Source organism: Amblyomma mixtum, chromosome 3 (genome assembly GCF_055824585.1).
Source record: "Amblyomma mixtum isolate Tamu chromosome 3, ASM5582458v1, whole genome shotgun sequence".
Taxonomy (NCBI): Eukaryota; Metazoa; Arthropoda; class Arachnida; order Ixodida; family Ixodidae; genus Amblyomma; species Amblyomma mixtum.
In genome coordinates, this window is record NC_143014.1 from 126,278,530 (window position 1) to 126,293,689 (window position 15,160).

General features: G+C 47.2%; 1 protein-coding gene across 4 annotated transcripts in view; it reads left to right on the forward strand.

Moving 5' to 3' along the window:
* Nucleotides 1-15,160, forward strand: part of LOC149351765 (stomatin-like) — a 104,944-nt gene that overhangs the window by 29,752 nt on the left and 60,032 nt on the right. The gene's annotated exons all lie outside the window — the stretch shown is intronic.

The window sequence follows — 15,160 nt, forward strand, 5'->3', positions numbered from 1 at the left end:
TTTTTTCGTAAGTTGAGAAACAGGATCGATGCCTACCCCACGGGCAACTGCCCGAGCGGAGCCAGAAATAAGTGACAAGCAATTTTAAGTCACTGTGGTCTCGGCCCGGTAAGCCCTCTGTCACCAAAGGGTTTAAAAGAAGGCAGACGACACGCTGCTATACAGAATCTGCACAGGCCCTGCTCGGATTGCAGCATGAATGCATAAGGCAGGCCTCACATGTTTACCTCTGCGTCCATCGTGCGATGTTTGTGGTGAATTACAGAAGCAGGGTTTCCAGCTTCTACTAGAATACCTTCAGGAACTGAACTGGTCCACAATTGGCGACGGTGGTATCTAGAGGCTTTCCCAGGTGCTTATACGAAAAGTGAGTGAGTGTGGGCTGCTGTTCGGACAAAAACTACGCCATGAATGGTCGATCTTGATTCATTAGTTATAGAAATTGTCGCTACGGTGGAGAAACTTCCGGCAATACTGCACAAGACTGGTGCCGCCAGTAACGACCTCAACCTTGGAGCCGGAAAGAATCGGTTCGTATTGCTCTACAAATATATTCAGAAAGAAATACATTACGTTCTGAAGTACGCCGCCTCCAAGCGTTAAAAAATAACTTGGTTCTCTTAACATGGTGCCGACTTTCAACAACAAGCCCATCCTCTCTTCGCTGAGCGAGGACCCGCGAGCGGGAGTTGTGCATCTTCCGTGGCATTTTTCTCTTCCAAACGGTTTCAGCTCCCGGAACGAGGGAAACGGGTGAAAGAACCACGGCAGAAAGCGTGCACAATGGAATTTGTGTTTTATTCGCAGCATGATTTTTTTTAAAGAAATTTGCTCAGCACTGTAAGCTCATTTGCTTCCTTTGCATGGGCTGTGCACGCTTGCAGTTCTGCATATAGCTAGAATCTTCATATGTGAGTAATATGTGCTCGGGATAACGGCTCCAGGATTGGTAATAAAAATTTTAAGTAATTTTGAGTTGATGCAGCTAATTATCACGCCACCCAAAACCCGCCGCTCAGAAAAAAATTCCAGAGGCGAGAGTGCGCCTAAATAGTATAAGTAATTTTTTTTTCTTATAGGAGTATAAAAGTACGTATTGGGAGCGCACTGTGTTGGTTCGCATCAGGAGAGCATAAGTGCACATCGATCGAATTTTAAAGCGCATAGGAACTGTCCCCATATTGACAGAAATTTCCTTTAAGTTTGAGGCATATTGTTCGTGGAAAAAAACCATTTTACCACAACCAAGAATTTCTCTCGCTAAGCGTGCAGGAACGCCACTAAACAACTAGCAAAATTCGCAGTAAATCTGGTCGCTCAAAGTAGGTGGCAGCATGAAATGTTCTGCAGGCACAGCGTATCGTATTCTGTAGGGCGCAGTCGTATAGTTGCTGCTAACAATGTGTAGGGGTTGGACCTTCTGAGAGCAAATAAGTTAAGACTCCGCCTTGAAGCAGTGCTATCCGCCATCCACCTACCTACCTACGCGCTCCAGAGGCCCATGAGAGGAGCCCACCATCCACCTACCTCCACTCTCCCCCCCCACCCTCCATCCTCCAAAAGGCGCCAACCCATCGCCTCCCTCCATAAGCCTCCACAAGCCAGAAGCCCACGCAGCAGCGAAACGAAACCCACCTTCACCATCGAAGAGCCTTCATTGACCAGAGGCCTGTGAGAAGATCCCACCACCCACTCACCCATCCACCCACACATCCAGCTCCACTCTCCAAAGCACCCTTCAGAAGGTCTCAACCTACCTCGCCCACCCGAAGACCTCACCCTTCACCCTCCAAAAGCCTCAACCCAGCAGAAGCCCATGAGATGAGCACACTACCCAACCAGACGCCCACTTCCACTCCACCCACCTGCATCCCCCAGAAGGCCTCAGCCCCATATTCAATGCAAAATTTCACCACCCACCAGAAGACCACGCAACAGCGGAACGAAAAAAATTCTGAGTACGGTTGCGGTTCTCCCTAATGCGAAATTTGAGCGCAGCTATGTCGATGTCTCAGGCTCTGTGGGCTCATTGTTTTGTTTTGCTGGGTCGTCGGCACGCCTGGCGACCATATTAGTTCGGTAGTAGCAATAGTTCAAGAAGACGACGATGTGCAATTCACAGCGCGCGAGAATGTGCATATTAGTTCGATACCAGTATTAGTAGAAGAAGACGACCATGTGCAATCACAGCGCGAGAGTGTGTTGCAGTTTAACGTAAGGCGTGTTCGGCTGTGGCGATAGCCTAGGGCTCTCAGGCCGTTGCCAGCGACGCTGAACTGTTCGCGGCAGTGTGTATTTTTATTTATTCATGATATGGCTTGGTTACACCGACGGCCGCGACGCGGTTCAACCCACGAACGCTCGCTTCTAAGAGCTGCGCTCTAAAGGTGGCGGTGAAACCAAACACGCAGTGGGAAGGCGACCAATGTGAAGTGAAAAGCAAAAGCCCCCGCTGTCGCAGCTTCACCGCGTCACTTCGTATGATTTTCCTTCAATTCCGTCCTTTTTGTTTGTCTTGTCTGAGGGTTCCATCGTTTAATATCCGTTACTTTTTAATGCGTCAGCATTAGAATGCCCATATTAGCAAAAAGTGTCCGGCGTTGGAGTGTGCAGCCTCGGGTGGTAGAAAAAGCGGAGAGAAAATCCCTCTGTCCACTTTCAGGAGAGAGGAGGGAGTAGGGAGATAAAAGAAGGTCGGAGGAGACAGGTGGAGAGAGGGACACCGCATTCGCCAATCAGAGTCGAGTGGCGGGGAGAGTCAAGCTGTGGCACACACTGACTGACGGACTGTACCACGCCATTAGCTCACACGGTCTGAACCCGTGCACCAGCGGCAGCGGCTGCTTAACGCATCTCGCCTCATGAATCGCATGGATCGTCTGCACATATTTTTTTTATTGACGATAGCATTTTCTTAAGCAAACACAGCTATACGTGGTTTACTATAGACCATATCTGCGTTATTACTGGCAAACCGAATGCTCAGACTGACAATACAGAAAAGAGAAGCTGCGAGTGGTTTTTGAATACACAGGAATGGCGCCTTTTATGAGAAAAAAAAATCTATAATTCGCCCGTAGGAAATAATTTTCGCCAAAGAAACCGAACATTGCGTTCTGAAGTAAAAAAAAAATTCTGCCGAATTTTCAGAAATTTAAACCGAAAAGTCCAACCCCTAATTATATATGAGAGTACTAACCTATACTGATTTGGGACTGATGCTTTTTAAAACCCTACCGCGTCCAATTTGGGGTCCACACAACAATGCGCTCATTCTCAATATCGAGGCCACCCAAAATCGTCCTGAACGTTTTATACCATTAAACTATCAACGTACTGCGACTGCCTTCATAATGAAGTCTAACCTCAACTTACCTGATCTTTCTCTTGACCGAAAATGATCCGCCCCTGCTTATTTCATAAGATTTACAATTTTAATTCGAATCTAGTGCCTCCCGGTTCCAGCCACCACCGTACATTTCACCCCGCAGCGACAAGTTCAAGGCTGCCGTACCCAATTGCCGGACTGATCCATATTTTAACTTTTTGCTTCCAAAGACTAGGTCAGCGTGGAACCACCGCCTCGCCTCTGTCGGTGCTATTACAGACACCAGTGTCTTTAAAATCAACTGTTGCTAACATCGTATAAAGCGCTGCTTGGCTAACATTCTAAAATTTATTGCAGCATGACTATTGTTATTTTTTTTTTAATTTTGTAGTTTTTGACTTACTCCTCCCTGTATTGCCTTGGCCTTCAGATTAATAAAATAAATAAATAAGTAAGCTCGCAATCAGTGAACTGGCCTCATCCAGCCTGTATGCGTATTTGTGCGGCGTTCGTCTGCTTTTATTATTAGCCGTTAGCGACGCGTTCGACCCATTTCTCGCGTTCACGTGCGGCCGCATGAAAAACAAACCACCACCGATGAGTCGAGCGCTACTGTGTTACGTTCCAGATGTTGGAGAAGCTTGCCGGGCCTCGATTCATCCGGGCCCCTCAACCAACTGCATCACTACCATAGTGTTTCAAAAATATTAACTAGAAAAAAAGCTGGCGCCACCGGCTATGCAAGTTTCTTAAACAGCACTTCATCCACCGCGGGAATGCTGGTAAGAAGAGATTTCGTGTTTGGCTTGGCTAGTGTTGGGCCGACAGCATGGATTGTACCTCGAAATTGGTAGTTACTGCCTTTTTTACTTTCGTCAATAGATTTAACTCAAGTGAAAGTTCGTTGTTAGGCCGGTATACAAACTTTCGCAGCATTTCTTCGAGGTTTGCCTCGAGAAGAGTCGTATTATTACGGCTGAATCCACGTTTTATGCCTAAAATTAGCCAAGCCAAGCAAAAAACCTCGTCTTACCCGCATTCCTGCGCCTCTCCACGGTGGATGAAGGGTAGCGCCGCCAGCTTTCCCTCTAGTTTATTAACAAACTGTATGAGGACTTTTGCCTCCGAACACGTGGGCACTTAGAACGAATGCGCCCGACGGGTGTGATCGGTGACGATGATGACAGTTACTTATGCCCTTCCCCATTTGCGTCATCGTGCTAGGCGTCACCCCGAGCTTTTTTCGCGCAGCCACCAGCAGCGCACTTAGCGCTATCTGATAACAGTACGCCCACTTATAGTCCGTAAAAAGTGGCGTGGATATAGCATGTAACTTATCATGCTCAAGTGGTCGGAACTGACTGGTGCTGTAGGCGCTGTTCAGGACCTTTCCCTGCTTGCACTGACAATGGAAAAGAGGCGATAATAGAGCAGCCGAGCTGCATAACTGTATCTGAGTCCCAGTACACTTCATAGAACGGAGAAGAGCAGGGAGAGGCTCACAGTGGTCTGTTGTGCGCTTAGCTTACCAACGCCAGCCTTTGGTCGAGTTCGAGTAGAGGCTCCGGCAGGAAGCTGCCCCCGTGCAGGCCCGGAGCTGGACTTTGTAGCTTGCCAGGCTTGTGGGCTTGCCTCTTTCATCGTATAAACGCAATGATGAAAACAAAATTGCCACATTTGCTCACTTGATTTCATTTGTTGCGTTTTATTTATTTTCCGGCATATCGTCCGCGTTCACCAGATAAGGTCCTTCAAAACGACTAAAGATAACAAAGAACGACTTCACCAAATATGATTTAAAAGTTTTTGATTATAAACTTGATGCACTCGGACCAGGCATTGAAATTGCCCACTCGTAATGATTTTATGTTCTGAGTACAATTTTATGCAATGACTATAGATATGTGATGGGGAGTAGGGCTCGAGGTATGGGCGTCGTCGCAGAAGGTTTGTGAGGAGACGAAGCCAGATGTATTTTGTTAGGAAATGGAACTTTTATAACTTAGACGCATACAAGGACTATTCACATGGTAGTGTGACACAAACATAACAGTGGTCAGTACATCTCAAACATTTAGTGAGGATCGAAAAACGAGGATGATGGGATCGAGCCGGACGTATCGCTTAAATACGCTGTAACGTTCTCCTCTCTGTCCCATTCAAAAGGGAGCCGAAGCGGCGCCCCTTCGCTCAGTGGATAACGACAAGAAAGCGGGTCCGTGGACGAGGGAGCCAAGGCCGAAGGCCGCAGTGGTGACATTGGTCCGGTCCATTACGTGTCCTCGAAGCAGGTTTCGCCGGCGTTTACAGGGCTGTACACTGTGGCATCTCCACAGCTGGGTCAGCTTTGGGAGCGTTGCATATAGTTTCTTCCCCAGGCTCTTGGTAGACGAGCAGCCAGTCCAATTTAGGTGCCGCTTTTTCGGGAGCACCTGAAGGGCGTTCCCTTTTTCTTGCATTCAGGCGCTGATTTACGCATTCGCTACGCAGTGACATCTTCACGTCGGCATCTGCACGGTACGACTGGGCCCTGAGGGGCTTTCTCTTTGTAGCGGTTATAACTGCAGCTATATATTCAGTATACCGCAGTCACCTTTAGCTACATACCGAAAAGGAGCAAGTATCATACAGGCTGTTCCACCGGAGCCTGTTGGCAAAAGATATCTGCCGAGTCAAAACAGTGTTTTCTACGGTTTAGAATTCTCACCAAAGGCGGGCATCAAGAAACAGTGAAAATATCTTAACTACTAAGCTGGTTTACTAAAATCAGAGGTAAGCTTTCAACTATTACAATTAGGCGTCTAACTGAGATTAGAAATTTGCAGCTCGCCATCAGGCAGCGGAACGCTTGCAGAAGCTTGCAGCGTGTTGCTCGGCAAGAAAGCACAAAAAACAGCTATTATCGTGATTTTTTTTTACCATCATTCGAGTAATCTTTTGTACCGCAAGTTTCTGCACGGGTACTAATTTGTCGCACAGATTTTCCTCTGCATTCGCCTACTTGTGCCCTAAGTACTGTCAGCTATATGAATAAGCTGGCACAAACAACTTTAAAGCTTCAGTGCTGGTTGGGGAAAATGAATACTATATGCTCTAGCTCCACAGCCTATCTTAAGGTACACTTCTCAACATCCGTATACAATTCTGACTAAAAATTGTTTTCCATTCAAGAGACTCATACGCTGATGGGGTTTCCAGAAAGACTGCCAAAGTAAACTAGAGGTATATCGCCGTTTTCTCTGCTACTTAAAGGGGCCTTAAGCTATTGTTGTCTGCTGTTTCTTTTGTTTCTCTGAAAATTCGGCATCTTCCATTTCATCGGCCAGCCGCTCACGGCGTCAAGAAAGTAAACACTATAACCGCCTGGCGGTTTATTTCAATCAATCAATCAATCAATCAATCAATCAATCAATCAATCAATCAATCAATCAATCAATCAATCAATCAATCAATCAATCAATCAATCAATCAATCAATCAATCAATCAATCAATCAATCAATCAATCAATCAATTTTTTAATATTTTCGGAAGTCATGAGAATGCCATGCTGAGAACATAGCTTAACATACTCGTTGCAATGCTATCACACAAGCATAACGAAAGTTGTGAGCATATATTACTGGTAGTTATGGAGGAGGGACAGGTAGTTCATAGTCCCGCTCTTATTCTCTCCTCGGCTGTGATAATAAAACAGCTCTAATCTGATGCCTCTGTAATTTTTTTTCGCCATTTGTTGACGCAACGCTGTGCTCTCGCTCTCTGCTCTCGCTTTGTAAGGCTTCAGCCAAAAAAAAAAAGAGCGAATGCGGGGCGCAGCGTCGCTTGAAGCAGAAACAACGAGCAAGGAAATAAAAGCAAAGAAAAACTAGCACATTGAATAGATCTGTATCGATATCTGACATCACGCCGACCTTTGGTCCTGTTTAGCGGCAGCCTTCGACAGAGCATAAGGACAGAGCATAAAGGGAATAATATTGAGAGAAATCCTTTGCACCGACAATGCAAGAGCGGGGGCTAGTTGGTGCTTCATACTGATCAATCCGCGTTAAAAGGCACAGACACACGAAAACACAAACGGACGAAGCGCTTCGTCCGTTTGTGTTTTCGTGTGTCTGTGCCTTTTAGCGCGAATTGATCAGTTTGCACCGACTTTTTTGTCATCCGCATGAGGGGTAAGAGCTGTGAAAAGGAAATAGAATTGGAATAGGATTCCTGAACTGAGGTCGCCCAGCTATGTGCTGCATGCCCAGCTCCTGTACGCGCAGTTCTCGGGTAATTTCTGTCTGACTTGGACTATTTTACAGTCTGTGCCTTTATCTCGCGTAAGCGAATGAAATGGCGGATGTATGCATTAGCTATCAGGTCACCTCGCACTCATAAACAGCCCCTGACTCGTTCTCGCTCCCGTCACCCCAACAACAGTGATAGCCCAGCGTAGGATCTGGCCAGTCACGGCCCGTTATAGAGCGAGGAGCGTTTGGCGAGCGCAGCGCACTCTGCTCGCTGCTAAGCGTCGATCTCCGGTGGCTGTGCTCTATTCCCAGAAGTGCGAGACACACTGTCGGACGCCGCCTCTCCTTCGAAAATTCGCCGTGCATAACGGTTTTGGCATTTGACACGTGACTGCAGATAATGCTTACGTGCTCTTACGACGAGGAGGTCGACGGGTCAGTGTGGAAGGCATCCCAGTATTTCCCAAAACGTCAGTAATTATTCATGGGCTACAACCGATAGCAGAGCGTGTGTCACCCACTTGGCGATAAGACTGCTGCACACCGATATATGGCGAACGGAGCGAGGTGTGGGTTTTTTCTGTCTCGGCGGAATTACTCATCGCTGTGTCTGCAGTGCGCAACGCCGCTGAAGCAGGAGCCGTTCGCACCCACGTCGGCTCCGGCTGTCGCGCCCCTTGCTGCGTCTTTTCCTCAGGATAGAGGAATACAACAGAAAATCGCTGAAGGGCGCGCACGTCCTTCGAGACGTCATTGCACCTGTGGCGCGAAATGCGCACGTTGTACGCAGCGGACATCATATGAATGGGTTAAAAGGCAGTACTTCCCGCTTCGTTCTGAATAGCATTGTTCTGGTCGCAAACGGGGACCGTATTTGTTTACACACATACAGGTACTAGCAAAATGAACGGAACCTCTTAGCTCGCGCTCACTGTCGAAAGTTATCTGATTTTTAGTTGCGGATTCTGCCTGAAATAGTATGAGGTGACCGTTGCTCCGGAGGAAAGTTGCACTGAAAAAAGCTAGACGCATGCCTCTCTCCCGCATGTGGGCAGGAATCGTTGGTACGAGCATGCAACAACGCATGCACTTTGTACTGGTACCTGTACGCGCGATACAGACCCCAATGACATCGGTTATCCTGTGCTTCACTTGGGCTTTTCCATGCCAAATTGTTAATGTAGTGATAATGCGGTGGTGAGTCACGCACACGAACTGCCGTATATTCCTTTCTTTTTCCTCGTCTACGGCGCCAGGACGAATTTTTCTTTAACTACAAAGTTTCTGAGAAAGCTGTATAGCTTTCCTTTGTAGCCGTATGGCATCGCTTGGGTGGATGCCAATGAGTAATTACTCCCTTATTACAAATTTACTCCACCTTGGGGGATTCCCCCAAACATTTGACCAACGCCAAAGAGAGCCGTCAGATAATGCTCAAGGCCATTGGTTCGGTACTGTATTTTTTCGCCTTTATTTTCTCTCTCTTTTTTTTTTTTCAGTTGCTTATGTTCAAAAACCTTATGGTATTATTCACAGTTTACATTGACATTCGATCGCGACAAGCACACTGCCTGTTAGTGGCTCACCCAGTACTGTTAGATGCGTGACAAGATATTGCGGTTTGGAGCGAGGTTGTCCTGAATACAGGCGGGCAAAAAATTCGCAGGCGATCATACGATGTGGAGCGTCAAATTTGGGGTAGAAATATTGGTTGTACACTTCGCTTTTACATCGATCGCCTCCTCATTGCGTCTTTGAATTATATTTAGCCATCGCTTTTCAATTCTGGCACTGCGTGTGCTTCTAGTGGGTGGGGGCTTCTGGAGGGTGCGCTTAAGTAATGCCATCGTTCAAAACAAATGGTGGACACCTCTGCGTCTTGCAGGTTTCCTGAAAATGCGTACCGAGCCTTTTCCTTTGTGGTTCCAGCGCTCAGCGCCTGTTTGAAAGTGTGTTACGTTATTTTCTTTTTTTGTGTAGGTTTGTCTGTGATGCGCTTCGGCAAATACGCGATGAAGTAATGCGTCAAGTTCGGGCAGCGGCCTCGTCACCGTGGACGGCCATGACTTGGGGAAGAACTCAAGCGGAAAATTACCTCCCATCTTTCTTCTCCAAGATGACGAAGCCTTCCCCTTCTAACGTTGTAGACTCGCCTGCGCTATAGCATTGTGGTGGGGTTTCTTCTTAGAGAAAAAGAAAGGAACAGAACGGCGTTTGCAGTCAAAGCACAGGGGCTGAAATGAAATTGTTTGCATTAATTTGTTTTTTGAGGACTGCTCTAAGCAAGGTATCAGCTCCACTATTTATACAGTATGTAAAGGCATGACGGGTATAAAATACGTGTCAGAGGCGCAGTTGACAGCCGTCTCGGTGATACGTGTTTCGGACGTTTTCGTTGAGTGCTCATTATGCAGGGAACCTAGCTAATTTCTCGCGAGCGGCAGGGCGTTGAGAAGACCAAACGCAGCAAACTTGGCGCGTGCATGATTTTCGTTGCGTCTTTACTGACCACCAGCAGCGGTGTGGATCTACGCATCGTATCCAGCCTCCCTCCATACTTGGCCTCTCTCGCTACCGCTGGCGTGCGTTTAAGGACCATGGTTTTCCCGGCTATTGTTATTCGTTTCCGCGACTGCAAGTGCAGGCTCTTCTTGCAGGACGCGCTCATCTTGCCAACAGGTGAAGTTAGCGCCCGACGCTACTAAATGCTGCAAATGGACTCAGATTCGCGACACTACACAGAGGATATTGTTTTGTGGTGGTTTCTGGTTTGTGGGGTTTAACGTCCCAAAGCGTTCAGGCTATGAGAGACGCCGTAGTGAAGGGCTCCGGAAATTTCGACCACCTGGGGTTCTTTAACGTGCACTGGCATCGCACAGTACACGGGCCTCTAGAATTTCGCCTCCATCGAAATTCAACTGCCGTGGCCGGGATCGAACCCCCGTCTTTCGGGTCAGCAGCCGAGCACCGATATTGTTTTGTGGTGCGACAGCTTAGTTAGCAAACAACACCATCACTCCACAGCGGTATGCGATGGTGGGAACAATATACCTAATTTTTTTTTTTTTTTTTTTATGGAAGGAAGGCCGCGAGAGATGCGAATGTTATTACTTAGTTGTCCAGTCATGCATCCGCCGGCGACCTACTCGGTTGTGCCTTTTTCGCGCTTCCCAGCTTCAGCAGTTGTTGATAACGTTCGTGTAAAGAGACGGCAGAGGTAGCCTTTGTGAGGTCATTCGATCGTCGAAGCATGCAGGTGTCTTGTACTGAGCACGTCCTGTACAGCGACCGACGACGATAAAGTCGCGCTCGCTATCGTACGCGCGGCTGCTGTTGAAATTCGCCGTTTTAGAGGCTGCCGCGATAAGATTTTCTTTATGGGTTAACTGATTCATTCGGCTGAATACGCAGAATTGCCTATGTTCAGCAATGTTTCATCGACATGTTATACGCGTCATGTAGATTAGAAGCACTGGAGGGGCGCACGGTTCCAGTAGTACGTGTGGGGTTTTCCGAGATACGCTTAGCAAGCACAGGCTCCTCGGTCTAGAGATAGAAGCTCTCCTTCCCGCCTCTGCAGAACAAAGCCGGCACCTTGATGCCGGCTTCTGCCCATGTTCGAGTGCAAACGTTGATTGATCTCGTGTTTAGTTCCGTCGGCTTGTTATGGAGCTCAACAGGTGTGAAACTTGATTTGCTTACGAAGTATATCGCGACTGATGTTTCTTTGGGAGCTTGCACGTGGCAGTTTTCTTCGGCACTGCTTTTAGTGGCACGAATCACGTTTTTTTGCGGCGCTGTTGGGCGCCGGGTGTTTTGGCTGCAATCAGTGTTCCACTGGTTGTCGTTGAACAAATGATCGCTTCCATTCTTGAATACTCTTCCACTGGCGCCTTGAATTCCACGAACAAGAGCAAAAAAAACGTACCTGAGGAATGCACGGCACATGCCGTGGCTGTATGTGTGCTCGTCTGAAAATAAATAGCAATCAGTTATACTCTTCTAGTGACAATGTAACATAAACTAGCCCACCAACGCGCTTCATGTATATCACATATCGTGTAGTAAGGAGTGCGCCACTTGGAGCCATTCAGGACGGGCATCGTCCAAAAAAGAAAGGGGAGACGGTGAGAATGGTTTGGTTTATGGGGTTTAACGTCCCAAATCGACTCAGGCTACGCAGACGCCGGAGTGGAGGGCTCCACAAATTTCGACCCCCTGGGGTTCTTTAAAGTGCACTGACAACGCACAGTACACAGACCTCTAGCATTTCGCCGCCACCGAAACGCGACCGCTGCGGCCGGGTTCGAACCCGCGTCCTTCGGGTCAGTAGCCTAGCACCATAACCACTGAGCCACCGCGGCGGCTAGTGAGAGTGGAACTGAGAGCCCTTTCGTGCATGATTCACCAGTGCTAGGGATGTAAAATTTCAAGAAGTTTGGAATGGCATGAAAAAAACCGTTTTTTTCAGGGTTTTTTTCATGAAAAATTGGAAATTTTGCAAAACCTGACAAAAAGATTTATCTGCAACAGCACAACGATCAATAATAATTCTCCGAAGTTCAGTCGAATATGCAGTTATAGATGTCATATTGTGAAACGAACTTCTTGTTCTATTGCACCGAGAAGATAAGTAATGATATGCACTTATGGCGATTATGGAGGTATAAATATCATATTTGTGGAACGAACTTCTTGTTCTATTGCACCGAGAAAGGGAACATGAAAACTGATCTATAAGTCATTCCATATCGGACTCAGAGTCACTGTTGCTGGATGCGGCACTACGCGCAGCAGCACGGATTGAAGCTGTGTCCACAAGCTAGGTTTGACTGCACATACACAAGCTTTCGAACGCGTTCCCCTGAAAGCCTGTTGCGAATCCTTGTATGGACGTTTCCGAAATGGGACCAGTTTCGTTCGGAGCTGGCGGATGATGGTGATATCTGCAGCAGTCGGCAAGCCAGACGAGTTAGCTGCTGGTTGGTGCAAAGGCCTTTCCACCATGTAGATGGGGCCACGTGCTTCGCTGAAGACCCTGTCCTGGACCAAATTCCTGCGGATGTCTTGTACTCTGCTACGTTGGAAATCAAGAAGCTGGGCTTGTATTTGGCTAAAACCGCTTACGTGCACAGCAGCCTATGTTATTTATGCCGTGCGTGTAGCGCTGTAGAATTTGCATTCATTTTGTTCTACTTCAGACGTGAGTTCAAGTATTAGTGTGTTTTTAAGTTAAGCCTGGATCTTATATGTGACCTGGCCTTCAAACCGCGTACTCGCAGCACGAACGCTTTAAAAGCACTATCTGGCACCGGCGATGACGACTGCTCTCCAATAGTTCAACGATGCACGCTTTAATGGTTTTCAAAGCAAAAGCAAAAACCTAAACTAAAAACAAGCAATCATAAAACCTTGAAATTGCATTTTGAAATTTTCGATGTTTCTTTCCATTTTTTTCTCGTATGAAAAAAAAACGAAAAAAAAAAAACGTTTTTTTTTCCCCAAAACTGCAGTGTTTTTTCAGGCTTTCACATCTATACTCACCACAAGCGCACCTTCAGAGCCGGTGGCCTGTTTTTCGTTTTTTCAGTTTCACAACCTTGCAGTTGACGATCCGTTGCCATTTCAGCATTCTGACGCTCGTCGGCGGAGCGCTCCTTGCCAGGCACAGTTGAACGGCACTGACCCAATGTCGCCGCGAACGTTTGCTTGGCAACCCGAGGCGTCGGGGTCCACTTAGCGTTCGTTTCCGATAACCGGAGGTTAGTTTTCAATAGGGGTGTGCGAATATTCGAAATTTTCGAATATAATTTGAATATTATATTTTTAGTATTCGTATTCGATTCGAAGTCCAAGTATTCGTGTTGTTTCGAATATGCGACACGACGCGAATATTCGTATCTAGCCGAATATTCAATTGCGAGCACCGGCGTTCATTTCGGTCCGCAAGTCCTATCGACAGAGACATAACAACATGGCAGCGCCCAGAACAATGCGTAACGTCGGGCCATGCATTAGCTGACTGCACTGGTGAGCTTCTTTGTGGCTATACCTGCGAAGCTGGTGTAGTCAGAGCTGTGCACGAAATACCTCGCAATACGAGCCAGTTCAGTGCCAATTAATAGGGCATTTTCTGTGGCTGGAGAAGTCGTTTCAGCTAGAAGGGGACTACTTCTGCCTGACCATGTGGAGCAGCCGGTTTTCCTTCACGACAACCTTTTATGTTCATCCCAGCAACGCGCTTTTGTGCTTATGGCAAGCTAGCCTTGATCAATGCTGTGTACTAGCCATCTTCTCTGATATTTCCACTCTTCTAAAAACAATTTTCGAGACTTTGATACTTTTTGTGCAGCCACACACACCTTTTGTGCTCGTTTCATCACTGATAGTTGAACTGTGATGTTCTTGGGAACTCAAATAAATGTGTTGTTGTGGTTAAATGCGTCTGTCCTTGATTATTCGATATTCGATTCGATATTCGGAACCAAGTATTCGTATTCGATTCGTATTCGAAAATTTTGATATTCGCACACCCCTAGTTTTCAGTTCGTCGCCGTGGCTCAACTCACTGCAACGCGGGCCGCAGTGCAACGCTCCTAGCATGCAATCAGACCTGGACGACGCTGCTTTTTAGGGTTCGCCGTGCGTCCTTTCGCCCGAGATAAGTGCAGTCGAGCGCCACTAAACTCGTTGAACGCGCTGCGTCGGCGCCTCGCTCTCAGGGCTTTTTTACATCAGGCCCAGAATTCGTATTGCAACGCGACGAAAAGCACGAATCTTTGTCATGCGTGCGAATTTCTGGCCGAGGAAGTTTAGGAGACTTATTAGGGTGAAAGCACTAATCCGGAGGATCAGAGCCTTGCAAAATCGTCTCTTGCCGATGCATGTCCGGAGGTTCAGAGTCTAGCCGAAAGAAATCACATCAGTATCTACGACTGAGAGTCGAACCCGTGGCGGCGCGAACAGATCAGCTTCGGTGGCCACTGCACGAGAGCAGTACGCTATCGCCGCTTTTTTTTTCTTAAACACAGTATTTATTGCAGTGAAGCAACCTAAACCAAGCACAAGAAAAGACGGAACGCAGAGCACATCACTACTACATCATAACGCGGCACACCTAGGCAATGATGCACTAGAAAAAGGGGAAACGAAGAGCACAGTGCCCTCCTAGTGCTGTGCTCTTCGTTTCCCCTTTGGCAACCATGGTTGACACTCCGGTTCAAGCTCGGTCTGGGCATACAATTCCTTTAGATGAACAATCATTGTGCTGAAATGGACTTTTGGAGAAACAGCAGATTCACAATGTTGGCCTATCATGCGCGTTTTCCTGAGGCTGTGTAGTCCAATCAGAAAGAACATGTCTAAGGGTTAATCAACAAATGGCAGTGCAATGAGACACCGTACAGAATGCGGTGTCTAATTTATTTATTTATTTATTTATTTATACAGAATACCCCTAAAGGCCCTCGAGAGGGTATTACATAGGGGGGGGGGGGGGGGGGGGGGGGCACAGGCAATTGAACAGAATAAAAAAAACCCACAAATATAAAACAAACAACAAAAGCACAAATAAGACACACTGGATGAAATAAGTAAGCA